This window comes from Scatophagus argus, chromosome 17, assembly GCF_020382885.2.
Source record: "Scatophagus argus isolate fScaArg1 chromosome 17, fScaArg1.pri, whole genome shotgun sequence".
Lineage (NCBI taxonomy): Eukaryota > Metazoa > Chordata > Actinopteri > Scatophagidae > Scatophagus > Scatophagus argus.
In genome coordinates, this window is record NC_058509.1 from 14,121,730 (window position 1) to 14,131,089 (window position 9,360).

Here is a 9,360-nt window from a genome sequence, read left to right on the forward strand (position 1 = left end):
TATTCACAGATATGTGTGTGGGCAAACAAAGCAGTTCAAATGATAATTACATACTCCCAAATGTTTGATTTCTTTCATCTCTACTAATTTATTTGTGCTCATTGCAGATAAATATGCACGACGCTGCTAAATATGCAGCATATTGAAGTTTAAAACCTTTTCATTCTTAACGAATGATAATAGATAGCGCAACACGAGACTTTGACTTGGGCCAATGAATTTAATTAATTGAATAAACAAGAGCCAAGAGGTATGCTAATGGTGATTGATTGAAGGTCCTGAAAAGCCAAAAATGTATTAAAGAAAAGGACTTTCCTGACAATGGCTGGTTTATTGGACTAAAATAATAAGAAACGTAATGTTATCTCTAACTCCATATGCTGTAAGGCTTCGAATATAACTGGCAAGGAATGACTCAGAAACATTTTTCATAGCTTACATTTTGCCATACTGGTTCCCCTGTCTCTGCAGAAAGTCTCATCAACCTTTGCTCACACTGAAGAAACAGTAATGGCACTTCAGGCAGGTGTGTTGGTGTCAAGTGAATGTTCATGCATCACCTGCTGCCATTTGTTGACCCAACAAGGTTGACGCACACACCCGTGCATTTATGAAAACAAAGCAGCAGAGCAGTCGATTTATCTCATGGTAACTGTTTGTGCATGGGACAGTTTTGTTGCCCGCAGTGTGACAGAACCAGTCCAAGAGAAGAGAAATTGGATAGATCACGTTTTCAAATTAGTTAATTAGTTTAAAGAATATAATGAAATGCTCTATTTTGCAAGTCATAATTGTGTTGCTTCTTCTTTCACACTTGAATTATAACTGCCTTTCTATTGATCAGTTTTGTTTGTAAAGCCCGCCAATCTTTTAGACAACTAAACCAGTCATAAACAGTAACATCCAGTAAGAATGAGCTGTATTCCCTGAAGTCAGGTGACCCCCCACATGCTCAAAGTCCTCCACTGCAGACATGAGATGCTTCTTCATGCTTTCCAACCTGGAAAACAAATGCTCTCTCTCACAGTTTAAGTGGCCGATGAGTATTTTAGAAATCTCTCGATTAGAAAAATTAGCTCTGGTGCACTAATCAGGCTAGCTGATTCATTATCTCCTCCACATGGTCTGTTGATACTGTGTAGTGAATAATAAACCCAGTATTAACAGACAGCATGGAAGCCCTGTTGTGTGATCCAGTGGCACCGAAGACAAATAAGTATCCAGTGTGACTTAATCAATGCATGATGCTGATAAAAGGTTACAGTAAGTACTGTAGTACAGCACCTAGCCCCCCCCCCCCCCCCCCGAGACCTGAACAGTATTTTCAGAGCCTTTTTATTCTGTTCATTCTTGACTTTTATTTTTTTCAGATTTTTCTGTCATTGTGCATTAGGGAATCAAATGCATTTGATGCACTGATGTCCAAATTAATGAGTTTTTCTCTTATCAGATATATCGTCTCTTTAAAAAGAAGTGACTCAGACTATGGCAAAATGATTGAAAACAAAAAGATTAAAAGATTATTGTACTTTATGCAAGTGTTTGTTTGATAAAATGGCAACATAGATGGACTTTATCTTCCACATATGTGGGTATTAAATGATATGATCTACCAAATGAAAACAAAATGGAAAAATAGCCCCTTGGAATTTATTATCTGACTTTTACAGCTGCATGCACAAGTCCTAATGCTAGCTATATAGTTGTGGAAAAACATTTCTCTAACAAAGTAAGTCATTGTTGGAGAATTAGATATTGTCCAGCCCACACCTCATAACTGTAAAAAGAAGAAAAATGTGAGCATGCAAGTACTTTTCTAAAACCTTACCATTTTTCAGCATGTGTAAGTGCATCTCACAATCGCACTAGAAAAAAGTCCCATCTCTATACAGCACAAATGCAGAAATTCTGACTACAAATAAAACAAATCTGGTACTGCTGAGCAGAAACGTGTCAACATGGTACAATTATGTTCTCATAGTCAAGACAAACACATGCAACATTGCAAGGATCCTACAAGCAGCCTGACACACCTAAAACTGGGACTGATGCTCCCTGTGGATCAACGTTTGCATGTTTTACATAATCAGAATGTGTGTGTGTGTGTGTGTATTTTGTTCTCTGAGTACAACACAGCCTGAGAGTCCATGAGCTGGGTTGCATTTGTGCCAGCGTATGACGGCTTTTTCTCCAGCTGCCTTCTGTTGTGGATATTTTGGGCTGCCAAGTAGGTCTCAGGTGAGGGAATAACAGCCAGAAAGAGAAAAGGAGGCACGTCAGAGGGGTCTGCACGTCCCGCCCCACCCATCCATTAAAAGGTAAAACCCAAACTGCTCTTCCACATGTCGAGGGTAATAGGGGTCCAAACATGCCTCTGGCAGCCAGCTAAAGCAGCACAAGCAGACAGTCGCATACACACACATAAATCCAGACACACGCATACACACTCACCTGCGGGGAGATTTGTACACACAAACAGCAGACTCCTAACAAGGGACACAATCTGGTCAGGGATCCCTGAAGGCTTAGAGAGACACAGCAAAGGATGCAAAAGAAAGTGGAGACAGAGACGTCTGGCTCAATGCAAAACAGTGTCTGTCTGTCTATCTATCTATCTATCTGAAGCGACAGTGAAATGTGTTATTCAAAAGTCATAAAATTCAAATCACCACCCTGGAGCCATTTTTCCAGCATTTGCAGCAATCATCTCTTCACTCAACTTTTAAATTTGCCTGCTCCCCTGTTAGAACAGTTGTAGAATTTGTCATGTATCAGCCATGTAGTCAAATGTTGTCCTACAAGCTGGGGTTCAACAGGTTGTCAAAGGCTGGTACTGATATGTAGTGATGTTGTAACCTTGTTGAGTGATCTCCTTCAATTAGTTGACAGGCAGCTGGACACAATTTGCCAGTTGAATCTTTGTATTGTGTTTTAAGTGGTTAAAACGTGCTGCATGTTGTGTTTGTTTGCACCAGTCTTCACCTTGCTCAGAAGTCTCTAACACGGCAATCTCATGTGGAGATTACGTCCTTCTTGTGTCCAAAAGTCCAAACTGTCCCTTTAAGACATTGTTAGTTAACCCATCACTTTAACTTAAGGTGATTCTGAGATAAACCAGGCTTTGAAATTTAGAATCAAATCACATAATAATGTGCAGACAATAATGTTTTATTGCTGGTTTTATGTAGACTGACAGATTGCTTTTTTGTAGCTGTTGTCAACAAAACCATCCCATTGGCATTGGGATGGAGATGTTGTCAACAAAACATCTCCATCCCATTGGTATTGGGGGACATAATTAGCCAGTATCCAATGCTGAACAAATATCAGACCAAGGTACTGGAAAAACAATATCCCCATCTTACTTCCAATGTAACATACAGACACTGCAGATGTGACAGAAAAGTGTATACTTCATCATTCCAAAACATAAAGGCAGATTTAGTGATGACTGTATTCATGATGGGAAGGTTGCTCTGTTGACTGATCAGCATTGGAATGCCAGACGCAATCAATAAGTCATTTGAACCTGGAAAACTATGGCAGCTGTCTGTAATTTATGACTTATTGTTGACTATGTGTCCTCTCCAGGGTTACATTTTATGTGCGTCTGGCTTTGCATGATACAACCCTGACCAAATATTAAAGTCAGTCATCCAATACAAGGGCTTGTAATTGCCCACTGTCCTGTTCGATGACTGTGTGTGTGCCGGAGTCTGTGCTTGTGTGCGTGCACACATGACGTGCGTGTGCGTTGTGTTGGCATAGCCTTCAAAGCCTTGAAGCATCCATTCATTTCTGCACAGATCACCTCCCCAAAGGACTCACATGGAAAAACAGCAGTTATTGAGTTTATTCATCCCACAACACACGGATATTAACACTATCTTCAGACAGTAGGCAGCTGCACAACTGACTGCACGCCAGTGACAAAGCACAGCTCAGGTTCATGACAGAGTCTCTCATCATTCATGCAGCTCACTCACCCTGCACTGCTTCTTCACATGTTTGACCATGTTGGCAAATGTTAATCACATCAGTGCTTGATGTTTATTAACATTTAACCCCTGCTTGGAAAACATAAATCCACACTGACACCTTCATTAGCTGCATTGTGAAAAAGTGCACGTTGTGTGTCTCAATGCAAGGCTTGTCAGTTGTACTTAATAAAAGAACGTATAAATGGAGAAGATTTTCATAAATTGTTCGAAAACTGCATTTTTTTTATTTGTTAAATCAATGTTAAAAGAAGGTTTTGGACTTATTTTTGAATTTTATATCTTTGGGGTTGTTAGGTGGAATCAAAATTAGCATTTGTTTCTACATCCAACTTCTAAGTTCAACTCTCAACTGATTGGTTTGCTTGCTCACCCATCTCAGCCATTGTCATGCCAGCTTATTACAATGTTCACATGTTTGCGCATAAGGGAACATGGTAAACCTTATGGCTGCTTAACGTCAGCATTGTACTATTGATAATGTTAGCACGTCATCATGCCAGGATTAGTGTAGCTGTGCCTACATTACACCTAACAGAACTGTTATGTCTGTACACTCTTGTGGTTTGTCCCAAATCCATGCTGCATCATGCTATGTAGCTGTAGCTGGCATTTGGAACATAGGAGTCAACTGTGGTTGAGTTTCTGTAAATAAAGATATATAGTCCAGTGGTTTATAAACTTTGTCACCTCAAGGACCCCTAAACTGACATAAGCCTTGTCAAGGACCCCTGGGGGTTACTGGAACCCCACTGATAGAGCTTAAAGTGGAAGCAACACAACTTTCCCCCTCTAGCTTTTCCACTTGGTGTTATTGTTGGCACACAAGCAGATTGGTTTCTATTTTACCTCGGAGTAACATCCACCAGCAACACAAGACAATAGTGTGAGTTTATTCCTTCATTTAGTCTGTAATGGAGTCATGAAAGCAGATAGGAATGATGCCAGGCTGATTGGATCACTATTAAACTTTCTTTTTCCTGAGAAATTTTGTTCCCAGGGCCACTTGTATTTTCCATCAACACAGATTGTGTAATTATACTATAGCTGTTACGCAGCGCAGCATTTACTTCATAATGATATGTTAAAGCGAAAAAAATAAATAAATAAAAGCTATATTGACAGTTTAATTAGAAAAAAGCCCTTTAATGTGGAATTATCATAAAGGTGAGTACGCTACAGGGGATTTAAAATGATAGCAGCAGCATCAAAGTATAATTAAAGTATTAAGTTAGTTCATCCCTGAAACTTAAGGCTTTTACATTTAAACTGTGTGTGCATTTCTGTGTGTGTTTCAACTCCCACTAGTTCTACTTGAACCATAAATGTCTGCTTCTCTCCCAGAGTAACTTTAGGCATCAAGTGAAATAACACACCTCTCCCAAAATGAGTACGTGTCTCCCAGTGAAACAGACACACTCCCCTATCAATATTTTATCACTTAGTTATTTTGCTGAGCAAGGTTAAGTGCTGTACCACTGATGCACTGCTGGGCTTTAAAATGCTTAACATTTACTGTGTATTATTATACAGCACATGCCAGAGAAGCTAACAATTTAATCCCAGCAGCGCTACGACGCCATTTCACTTCCCGCTGCCTCTTCCTGTTGAATCCACTGGTGTGCATGACAAACAGGATCACGTACATTTGTTACCACTGTGTCATCCAACCCATTAAAGCTGAGAGCGTGGTGAGACAAGTGTAATAGATGCACTGCATGTGGCCATACATCCATGTGCAAAAGTATGAGTATTCATACCATACATGTACAGTATGCTGCTATCAATCATAATTTAAAATCCACACTTACAAACAGAATGCTCCTCCTCCACCTGTGTTAGTGTCTGTTTCTCAGCTAATGTATAAAGATGTATGCAGACGCAAAGAAAGGAATTCTCAGCCTCTCCCCCTGTCAAAATATTTGGACAGACTGGCTCCTTATGCAGTGGACTGTGAGCCTCGTCTGTGCGGGGGTGGAGATTACTGGGGCAGGCTGAGTGACACTAACAAGACTGTAACAAGCCTGATATACCCCTCAAGTCGGTGTGAGGTGAAGGGTGAGAGGAGGTGAGTGGGACTTTTATGGGTCAATTACCCATGGACAACCAGTAAGACACACAGCCTCACTGGGATGACATCAGTCAGTATGTGTGTGTGTGTGTGTGTGTGTGTGTGTGTTTTTAAGATAACCACCCTCGCAGAAACTCCATCAGGAGGTTCACATGGAATCAATACGCAGTACCTGTGCTACTGTTTGACTTCAGGAGGTTGAGTGATTGTCTTTGTTCCATCCAAAGACTGTAATTAATTTGGGAAACAGAAGTCAGCAGCGTATTGCGCTTCTTTTCTTTGCCCTCTCAATGAAAACAGAATACAGGCTCTGTTGCTGCCAATTCTGCCACCTACTTGGGATGAGACCAGAGACAAATCCCTGGTGGAAGGAGCATGAGGATAATATTTTGTAGGTTGCTTGGTGAATTAAGTTCATTGTGATGCTGCAGGCATCTGCTCAGGAGGAAAATCCTGCTCTGCTCTCAATACAAGACATTTTGGTAAAGAAAAGGACACTGTCTGGCTTCGTCACTCTCACGTCTCTCCTCCTCCCTCTTTGGTGTAATGTTTTCCCACTCTTTGTGGCGACTGGTCGGCCGCACCGTACTAAGCTGACTTGACAGACAGAGTATTCTCATTTGCAGTGGGGATACAGCTCTCTTTGACATTTCCCCAAAGAACTGACTGCTTTGATGGTTTTTCTTCTCTCTAAGGGCCTTTTCCTATTCTGTCCAGTTCATTGTGTGGAAAAGACCTCGCGGCGAGTGAGTCATTGTCTTTCTAACATCTTCAATCCAATTTACTGCGGCCACGTGTCACACTCTATTGCATGACTCTCTTCGGTCACACGCACACACACACTTACTGTATATGTGCACATTCAGATACGTAGATTTACACACGAGTGCGCATCCACACGCAAGCATGCACCAAATCAGAGAAATAAGTGTCATTTTGTGACTTCTTCGGCACCCATGAGTCTGTGAAGATGAAAGCCTAGGGGGAAATGACTGTGAGTGGAATGTGAGACTTCAAGGACCCCTATTTTTTCATGAGGAAGACATAGAAGAATAAAACTGTCACCGTCTGTCTGCACACCACTGACACTGTCACTCCTGGTATCACAGAAAGACACAGGTGGATGGAAGACTCTTACATCTAAATATTCTTTTCTTCAATTCCCAATAATTCTGCACATAGTTCGAGTTAGAGAAACACATCACTGTAGCTGATGGTGAAGCGTCTTTAACAATCTATTTCCCATTTTTGCTGGCAGTAGACCCATCGGAGTGTCACTGTTATTTTCCTGCCATTTTAACCATGGTTTTCATCTCATTTCATTTTCATCAGTCACACAGTGTGTGTAATTGATGGCTGGATAAAATTCAAAGCACTCAACTGTGTTTAAGGTTTCATACCCCAGTGGATGTTTTTGAGCTTGGAAGGAACAATGGTTCATTTGTAAAGCACTTTTCAAATCATTGCTTCAAGTAGCTGCATAATATAGTTGATAGATTTCGTCAAGTGAAACTTCAAATGGTGTTTTAGAGTGTCTCGCTTCTACCAATTTTCTACTGTATGTAGCGTAGCAACTTGGAGAGACGTTCAGTTTTTCAGTCTGCAGTGAGTGAAACAAAGTTACAGGGACATGGTGACTTTCTGTGATTGTGAGAAATGTTCAGTCAGTTCTCAAGGCATTTGACTTAAGAGTGAAATAGTTTTGAGTAAAACCAGTTTTGAAGATAGCTCCTCAATGACAGAGAACCGCTTTTATCTTTCACAGGATTCAGTATGACAGTCTGTCTGTTGGTTTGTCACTTTGTTCCAAACTGAAGTATCTCAACAATTATTTTACGGATTGAAATTTTGTTCTGATGTTTATGGTGCCTTAACAGTACTATGTAATTTCTTTGGTGATGCTCTGACTTTCTTTGAACACTACAACACAGCCATCTGGACATTTGCAGTTTCACCTGAAATGCCTCAGCCATGGAAAGGCTCAAAATCAATTCAGTACTTTGGCTTATGGACTTATGTCAAACCTAGTGACATTTCCATCTGCCTCAACAGTTTCTCAACGCTAAAAGCAAACAATATCACCACTATCACAAAACGTTATTATTATTGCTGACACACTAAATCACACTGATGAGCAATGGCACATTCTCTGCTAAACATCAATATGTTAGCTTCATGTTTCCGAGCATGTTAGCATTTGGATCATGCCATTTTATACTTGAGGGGGAAAAAAACTGTTAGCCTCAAAGCTAACATGAAAATCATCAGGATGCAGTGTCAGGTGAAGGCTAAGTGTTATTATCAAACCCGCACATCATAGATCTCTCTATCTTAGCCAAATGTGAGATTATTACTTTACTTGCTGCAAGAAACAATTAGTTAGATCATGAAATTAAAACCCAAAACACCAAAGACTCAATTTACTATCTGCAAAGTACCAAATGCCATTCACATTAGTTTAGTACAGTAGTCTGCCACCTTGTTGACCACTTACTTTTTCATACGCTGTCATTTGCAAAAGCTGTACATTTGTTATATTGTTCATTTAAGATATTTTCTGACAGAGGAATGAAAGCCTTGGTCACTCATGCTTAATGAGCTAAGCAATGGATGAGACCATTGTTCACAAAAGATACATTGTTTTTTCAGAGGTAATGCAATGTAGGAAACAACAAAAGGACAATGAAAGATGGTAAAATAATGACGGAGGGAAGTAATCAAGCTTGTATTCATTGCCTCGTCGTGCCAGCACTTTTATGTGGCCTAGATGCAGAGCTGAAGTTTACACAATCCATCTTCCCCTTAATGCTCTCATGGATTCATTCCAACTCGAACACAAGTGCAAATGAGAAGTAGAAAATTAGTTTGCGTGATATGCCTTCATTTATGCAGCAAGTTTTCCTACAAGCTCAAATACTCAATACAGCTGAATGCCTCGACAGAACAAAGCACGCTGCGCTTTGCTTTTATTAACATCTTTTGTGGTAGAATTACAAGGTAAAGCTTAGATCAATGAGGCGGTTTATTTGTCATAATAGATCAGGAGAGGTGCAGTTGTCTCAGTGAAAGCTGAGTTGTGACAATTAAGGTCTTGATGTGGGTGGTTTACTTTATTTGTTGTACAAAGTGTTAATGAGTGCACAGGCAGCCATACATGATTATTCAACAGCGGGAGATTCACACTAATTTGGGCTGCAGATGCAGATTGCAGAAATCAATGAGGGGGAGACAGTACAGAGGAAAGGAAGCGTTGAAACCAGTGGCTGTTGGATGGGAGGCTTGAAGATGAAC